This window comes from Scaptodrosophila lebanonensis, unplaced genomic scaffold (assembly GCF_003285725.1).
Source record: "Scaptodrosophila lebanonensis strain 11010-0011.00,11010-0021.00 unplaced genomic scaffold, SlebRS2 tig00000085-arrow-pilon, whole genome shotgun sequence".
NCBI lineage: Eukaryota > Metazoa > Arthropoda > Insecta > Diptera > Drosophilidae > Scaptodrosophila > Scaptodrosophila lebanonensis.
This window is the reverse complement of record NW_022060564.1, coordinates 3063681-3072534: the sequence shown is the minus strand read 5'-3', so window position 1 is coordinate 3072534 and position 8854 is coordinate 3063681. Positions and strand designations below refer to the sequence as shown.

At 34.8% G+C, this 8854-nt stretch overlaps 1 protein-coding gene across 1 annotated transcript in view; it reads left to right on the top strand.

Moving 5' to 3' along the window:
* The first annotated feature begins 452 nt into the window (after positions 1–452).
* The window catches only part of LOC115626577, a 58954-nt gene continuing 50552 nt past the window's right edge, over positions 453–8854 (top strand). Inside the window, exon 1 of the mRNA XM_030521958.1 lies at positions 453–601. The gene's annotated coding sequence lies outside the window, so the exon portion shown is untranslated. The remainder of the gene's footprint in view (positions 602–8854) is intronic.

The window sequence follows — 8854 nt, the reverse complement described above, 5'->3', positions numbered from 1 at the left end:
TCGTGCCGTTGTACTAAAAGACGAAGCTTGGCCGCCGTCGAAGGTCGTCGGCCATAAAATGCGCATAATGTCGGTCGGATGTGTCAGTACACGGTTGTAATTTGGCGTGACAGCAACAGCAGAAAGTCGGCGGCTGGCCGCAACAACAAACATGACAGCGTCTGTGTCTGAGTCTGAGTCCGTTCGAAGACGTCGGCGATGCGGCATGGCGAGTGAAACTTGAAAAAAGGAACGGCTTTCCCACAGAAATGGCACAATTATAACGGTACGTCGCGCGTCTTTAGGCGTAACGCGTGCAAAAAGAAATTGTGCATAAAGGAAAAACATCAAGAAAATAACACGCACTCAGGCATTCAACAGTGAATTCAACAGAAATCACACAAGTCAAAAATAAAAATAATAATAAATAAAAAAGAAAATACGCAAAAATAAAAGTGATGTGTGTGTGCTCGATTTCAAGTGAAGTGCTGATTTAAGTGTTGTTCGAGCTGCAATTAAGAAACTACACGTTCATATGCAACAACAACAACCACAACAACAACCATAACAACAACAGCAACAACTGGATACACTTTGAAGCTTTTGACTAGCAGGCAAGCAAGTAAGTAGAAACAAGCAGACATAAAGGAGTGGGAGGAATGGGAGGCGGATGGGGGGAGGCGCCTTCGCTTGCTCGCTTACATTTGACTAAAAGTTCAATTTCCTGTGGCGCTTTAATTGAAGCGCTCAGCAAACAACAACAAACAACAACAACTACAAGAATAGCTAACACCATCAGCCAGGGATGGCAATTGGGTTCGATACAAAGAAATAATATAGCTTGGCAGTACACTAGTAGTGTAGGAATCAGCAGCAGTCTTAATTAAACATGAATTGAGTTGTAATTATTTAGGCATTTATTTAGCTTAATTAAATTAAATAATGAAATAATAAGACTTATTTTTTAATTACAATTAAAGGTACTATTTGCAATACTTAATGGCAACTTTTCGTTTACAATTGATTCTACTTATTTTTAACTTTCTCCCTTAACGCACTAATTTAAATATTAATAATAAGACTTATTTTTTAATTAAAATTTTTCAATTTGAATGTTTGTTTTACAATTCTTAAAGCAAACTTGTCATTACAGTCGTTTCTACTTATTTTTAACTTTCTCGCTTAAAGCACTAATTTAAATATTAATTACATTAAATAGTGAAATAATAAGACTTATTTTTTAATTACAATTTTTCAATTTGAATGTTTTATTTACAATTCTTAAAGGAAACTTGTCATTTACAATCGTTTCTACTTATTATTCACTTTCTTGCTTAAAGCACTGGCTCTGGCTTACTAAATTAATCATATTCTGCTGCATCATATTATTTTACTTAGAAAACAATTTGTATGGGTGTTTTAAATTTGAAATTAAGTTTAAATTTGCTTTTAAAAGAAACACGCTTACTACATACATACAAATAAGAAACTTTCTCTGTTTGGCAAAAAGTTTTAAAAATTCATACTTAAAAAGTCATTTCTTGAGGCGAGTGTAGGCGCTCTCGTTGGCCTTAAATTTGTGTAAATACTTTTTAACTACGCGCGTGTCCTTTGACATACTCGTACTGAAGATGTTGTGGATGTAATGCCGTTTAAATAGATGTTCTATTTGTTATTTTTATTTTGCAAAAATATCGTTGCTTGTAAAGCTTTTTATGCTACTCCATAATTGTTAACAATTTGATGGCAAACAATTAAACTGTGCATAAAGGTCTTTCATTTTTTTTGTTCGTTTCTGTTGCCAACCCTGGTGGTCTTTTGGCCTGGGCCTCGGCCTGGGCCTGTACTTGTGCTTGTGCCTGTGTCCGGCTTTGGTCAGTCATTAGTCATTTGCTCATTTCCGCAACGAGCGACGCTCGCCAACCGGACGTGCAGCACTTGTCAGCCAATAAACAGCAAATGGCAGCAACTACGAGCAGCAAAAGCGCAAAAATGAAATGTGCACCGAGGCGATCCCATCACATCACATCACATCGCATCGCATCGCATCGAAGCGGGTGGACACACGGTCCCTCTCCACTTTGATGAGTGTATTTGTAATGTGCCTGTGTGTGTGTGTGTGTGTATCTATTTATGTGTTTGTGGTTTGCACTGCAAGTTGGGCACAACTTTAAGATTTTTGAAATGTAGGACGTTCAAGCAAACGCGTATGTGTGACGCTCTTTTATTTGCTGAAGACAAACGACAATAAGAACAGCAGCAGCAGCAGCAGCAGCAGCAGCATCTACAACAACAACAACAATAAGACCAGCAGCAACAAGCACATCATTCATAAAGCGCACACAACGTAGGTGCAAAAACAAATGCGACATGCCAACAATGAAAAGCCACCCACCTCCCCACACCCCACCCACATTTTGATGGTTGGTTGGTGTTTTTTTTTTTTTTTTTACTTGTTGTTTGAGGGGTGGGGTGTGTTGTGTGCACTAACCCAGTTTGACGTGCTGCGACGCGACTCTGTGTCCGTGTCCGTGCTGGTGCTGGGGCTGGGGCTGGTGCCCTGCCATGTGCTCAGCGCATTCGCATTGCCGTTATTTCTTTTCATACTTTGACAGACTGGCCGCAAAACAGTCCGAAAAATAAAACAACACCCATCCATGTTCCATGTTCCATGTTCCATGTCCCATCCTCCGCCCAGACCCAGCTCCACTCCACTCCACCATACTTGTAGTGCGGAAAAAAGAAATAAGAGAGAGAATGCAATAGTCAAGCGTGTCCAACAATGGTATGCCCTGCACCATTTCAAAACAAACCACTGCTGCTGTCCCGCATAGCATTCCAACTCTCAATAACTCAAGGCTACAATGGAATTGCAAAGCTGCCCCCGCCCCCGCCCCCACCCCCTGCCTCGCAGTAGCGCTTCGGTGCAGCATTGTCTTGCAGTTTAATTTAACGCAAGTGTGAAATGAAATTAATTAACTTATCCTTATTTGAGACATGGATAAACACTTCTTTAAATTGGCAGACGTTTCATTTGAAACTAAAAATTCTGTCTCTATATACTCTTACTTATCAAAAGACTCGCATTTCCATAAAATGCGAGAATTCGAATCCACATGGCTCTATAATTATCACATATTTTGTAAACCAAAAATCAACCGAACTAAAGCTAGTTTGTGGAAAAATCTCCAATACTGCAACAAACTAGAAAATAACCAAAAAAAAAAAGCATTTAAAAATATTAAATAGTCTGTATAAACAGCGATATGCAGATTATTTCCAAAACAAAAGAAAACTAATCTAATCAGGCTGGTGAAGTCACGTATTATTACTCTCCAAATAGGTTGTAGAATCTTGTCTTAAATGTTTTAAATTTAATTCATCCAAAAAGCGTGAATAAGTTAAAATAATACTTATCTTCAATCTTAAAGTATTATTAGTTTTGTTCGATTAAAAGCTGAAATATCTGTTGAAAACATTTTGGAATGGAGTTGAAAATCATCGCAAGACAAAGGCATTGAGCAATTTTTATATTAAAACAAATATATAACAAACCTATAGCTAGCAATGTTTGTTACAAATCGTAAAAAGCTGAACAAATAAACATAAAAATAAATTTTCACATTGAAAGTCCTGCTGACTTAACTGTAGCTGTTAATGTTTCTTAAAAATTTAAAAACACTCATAAAATTAATATAAAAGTAAAGTTTTGCATTTAAACGCTTTTTGAGACAAATTATTGGACACCTAAAATAAATAAAATTATAAGCTATCCATTATTACAGATGATTGAACTGAATTATAGCTGTTCCTAAAAATCATAGAAAGCTCAAGAAATAAATATAAAACATAACAAAATTAAAAATAAAAAGCGAAACCCTCTCTCTCAGACTGTAAACTGTTGGAAAGCTAAAATAAATAAAATTATAAGCTAACCATTAATACAGATGAGCGATTTCAATATTGAACTAAATTATAGCTGTTCCTAAAAATCATAAAAAGCTCAACAAATAAACATAAAAAATAAACAATAATACACATAAACAGTGAAACCCTCTCTGAGATAAACTGATGGAAAGCTAAAATAAATAATCACAATCTCTATAAAAGACTACTAATATATTAAATGGAATATTAAACTCCTCTTCTGTCACAACTAACAGAGGCGTAGGTGGGTGGCAGTGGAGCGTATCAGAAAAAAGGCGCACTTTGATGAAACTTGTAATTGTTTTTGTGGTGCTGCTGCCTTTTGCTGCTCCTGCTGCTCCTGAAGTTTTTGTTGTTGTTGCTGTGTGTTGTGCATTGTGTTGTTAGCCGATTCCTTCTACTCGGCTTTTTCTTATGGCTGTCGAGCTCAACATGCCATTGTCACGTAAATCTCTGACAGAAATTAGCCTCGTTGACAAAAATATGCCTGCTTACACATTATTTGTACAAACAAATAGACAGTTGTGGCATGGAGGACTGCGGTGGCAGGAAGGAAGGGTGCGCAATCGTTGGGCGGGTTTAGTTTGCGGAATTTGCATGTTTTTTATGCTCCACACTCTCTGTTCCCTGTTCTGTTCCGTTCTGTTTTGTTCTTAGTCTGGCTGTGGTGGGAATAATGGCAGTTGGCATTGCTTGACATCGGCCACTGACTTGGCTTGGCTTGGTTTTGCTATTTGGTTGCTAGTTTTGTGGCTGCCTTGGAGCCTTACTTTGCCAGTATTCGGCTTCGGTTTCGGTTTCGGTTGCTGTTTCAGTTCTGTTTTATTGATCTGTTTATGGATACGGCGACCTTTCGTACATTAATTCAACAATAACAACAACAACAACAAGAACGTGAATTGCCGTGCTTTATGGTCAGAGTATAGTTTTGTTCAAATCGTATGTTGACCATAGCCTGGGGAAATGTTCTTGAACATGCGAGTAAAGGCTGTGTTTCAGACACGTGCATGCCAATGCGGTTGTGGGAGCCAATTAACTAGATACATATAAATATATATGCTAATTGAAACTTATTAACCTTTATCTAATGGAACACACTATAGTTTGGACTATAATTGTTTGGACTTACACATAAATGAAATAAAGTTTTATTGAAATTATGGAATAATTAAAGTTATCCGTGTACATCTCTTTCATAACAGAGATTTTTTTCAAAAACTCTTACGCTTTTTACGAATGAGCGAGGGGGGAGGGTTAATTTAAAGTTCAACTTTTTCCAAATTTTGTTTTCATAATTTTAGCTCATGCTCTATGCCTTTTAAATCATTTCCTTTTGTATCGTCGAACGAAAATTTCTTCATTTGATTTGGAACAATGTCATTGTTTTATTCTGAAAATCTTTGCGAAAACAAGGATGGCATTATCTTAACAACAGTTTCAAGAATTCCGTACTACTTCGATAGAATTATAAACACGCTTTTGCATGTAATTTTCATTTATTTTAAATCCTTCTCCTACAATTCTCAGTCTATTTATTCCAACAACGATTTCATTCAAATATTTTGTTAATTCGGGTTTTCCCATTCACTTATTATTTTATTTCTTATTAAAAGCATTGCTATATCTTACGATAAAACAAAGATAAAAACAGCTCATACCCATTCTTAGAATCAACAGTCTGGTAGAATCAAAGCCAGTCACCTTTCTCTTCTTTTGCTTTGTTATTATTATTATTATTATTTATTATTAATTCCTAGTGCGACATTTACTTTATAATTCATAATTTACGCAAAACTTCAAAGTATAACAAAAATAAAACGACAAGTGTCCCATCATCATCAGTCTAGTGATAGCTTCTTTTTGACAAAAATGTGTTCTTTTTATGGAAAATAACATCAATGTTGATTATTGCCAGAAAATTAAGCTATTCGCTCTTAATCTTAAGGCTGCTAGTTCTCCCCTATCTAGTTATAGCTAAGCCAATTTTTCAACAGTTGAGTGAAGGTTTAAACTGAGCTACAAATATAAATATATATATATCTTTTTTTGTTTTTGTTGTTCTTATCTCAAGCCTGTTAAGAAATATAATGAACTTACAAGTCTAATTGGTGGGAAAAACAATTTTTTGAGACGCGCTAATCACTTTTTTCTGTCAGCTTATTTGGCTTGTTTTGTCAAAAACTACAACAAATATGTTTTTTATAAACTAATTCTTTTGTCTTTAATTTGTTGTTAAAATTGCCATTAATGTCTTCATAAACTTGTATTTGAAATTAATATTTCTGCATAATTAAGGAGCACGATTGCATCAATGATGCCTCCACCAAGCTTATCAAAATGTTTGCAATATATTTGAAATATGCCATTTGACATTTCCAAAATTTTATCAGAGCTATAAACTTTATTGATTTATTTGATAACAATGTTCAAATTATTGTCACAAGTAGTTGCAGGAGAAGTCATAGAAGTGGAAAAAGGTTGGCAATTCAGATTTGTTTATGTTTTTGGTCAAATTTTATTGCAATTTGAATTATTTACGAATTTGTAGACATTTATTTAGTTGTTGAATTCACTCTCTAATTACACATAAATAAATTTGTGGCATAATAAATGCTAATGTTAAATTCCAAATATGTGAATTATGTTCTTAGATGGTCATTTGTTTGGAATCTATTAACCCCTATCGGCATTTAGGCAATTATGTTAACCCCACTAATCATACAAAATATTATGCTCTCTTTTTATGTTTTCATTAAACATTCGCTGCGGTCTGGTTTTATTCAAATTGTTCATTGCGCTTTGTTACGACTCGGTTTGATTGATTTTTAATTATGTCCAGAACGCAGACCCGTGCCGTAACGCCCCCCGGAAACTCCCCACTGAGCGATGTTAATCATATGCAAACTTGTGTTTAAGCGCGCGTGCTTCCAACTTGACAGTGTAATTACGACAATTTACCTGCTCATCTACCTCTGGCCGTGGTCATTTTTATGGTCTTGGCTGTCATTAACTGATGATGGGCAGTCATTGTCAGTAGTCGTCCTCTCACCCCCCCACCCACACCCCTTTATGGGTCGATTAGTGAGCGAGCGGGCGAGCTTTGTTGCCAAACATTGGCAAACCAATTTCGAAATTCTCTAAAAACAGCCTCTGCCTTTCCGCATGGAAATCGAATATTATCCGATAGTGCAAAAGATCCATTTACGTGACTCGGAAATGCAAATAAAAACCGTTTTCATTTTTATTGAATTCAGTTAAAACGACCAACGAAACGAGCTGGAGGCGGGCAAAGAGGTCCTAGCGACAGCGATAGGATACCCTGACAGGCTGGCAGTCGCAAATACGACCGACATAAATAAACCTCAACTAAGTCGTGTGTTTTGACATAGATTTAAATTGACGTGGCTGCACAAACAAATGTAAAGTGACACACACACACTCGCACACACACACACACACACACACACAGAGACACAAATGTGTAATGCTGCAGAAACACTGTTGGCCACTTGAATGGGAACAGCATGAAAAGAGTTTTAAATGATGCTAGCTTTTGATATATATAGTATTAGTTGGTAAAGCTAATAAACAATTACGACGACGATAATATTGTAACATAATCGAAGTCTTATATAAAAGGCATATACGTCTCCTCTCATAGCCTATTTATTATACTCGTATTTCAAAAAGCAATATAAAATTTATTGCGAGGCAAATTTTTATGTTTGAAATAAAGAAATTAACTTTATAGGAAACGCAGACAATACAGAGTTTTGTGCATAAATTTGGTATAATTGTGTAAAATACTTTATTTATTTATATGTGTAAGTCTTAAAGAAGAAGACTTGAATGTAGAATGTTTTAAAAAAAAGCAGATTAATTAATTCTTTTGAAGAAAATGAAAGTTCTAAGAAACAATTAAAGTTCATAAATAATTGAATCAGAGCCTCTTATTGGAAATGTATTTAGCACACAAGATTGTAGGAATCTTCAATCTTCAGCTTTTCTACAGCAATCACTTGCGTACTTTTTATTTATTTATTTTTTTTTTTTTAAATAAATACACCTTTTTACAAATTATTTAACCAGCATTCTGCTACCAATATGGCAGCTTAAGCTAGTCGAAAATAAATGGGGAATACAAGATGTGTCCGAGTATATATAGAAGAGGACAAATTGAAATCTTTGTAAACATACAATGCAATATCTACTATATTTTAAAATTAAATATCAAAGTGCAGCTGGCGGAAATATATTTAGCTCAGTGTAAGAATCTTTCTACAATTACAATCTTCATCTTTTCTTTATCAATCCCTGACGTACTTTTTGTTTTAGGTAAAAAAAAGTATTTCTATTTTAATTATTTACTATTGAGATGCTCATAAATGGTAAGCTGCTATTGTTTATAGTTATTCTGTTTAAATATTAGTTAAAGAATTAAGTAACATACGCCACAGCAAAAATCATTTTCTGACCAAAACACGAATGCGCCGAAAAGTATGCTACATTTTCATATTGCAACAAAAATAACAATAAGAGCAAAATGGCAATGAAATAATTAAATACATAAAAAAAATAAATAAATAAATAATAAAATAAATAAATAAGTAAATAAATAAACAAATAAATAAATAAGTAAAAAAAATTGATGATAAAATTTCAAGTACAACTGAAGCAGCAATTTTCGGAATAGAATGTTTCTTAAACCGTCAAAAGAAATTCGAATTCTTGATTAATTAATTGTGGCAGCATTTTCTTAGAGCGGTTTCTATTCAAATGCGCATTGGTATATAGAGAGTTACATTTATATTTGTATGTGGTAAGCACATGTTGGATTCATGTGCTAAAAGGCGTGCACAGAAATAGAAAAAAAGCCCACACAAATTTGCGTCAAAGAATTCTTCGCACAACTTGGCCAACTGTCTGTCTGTCTGTCTGACTGTCCCTA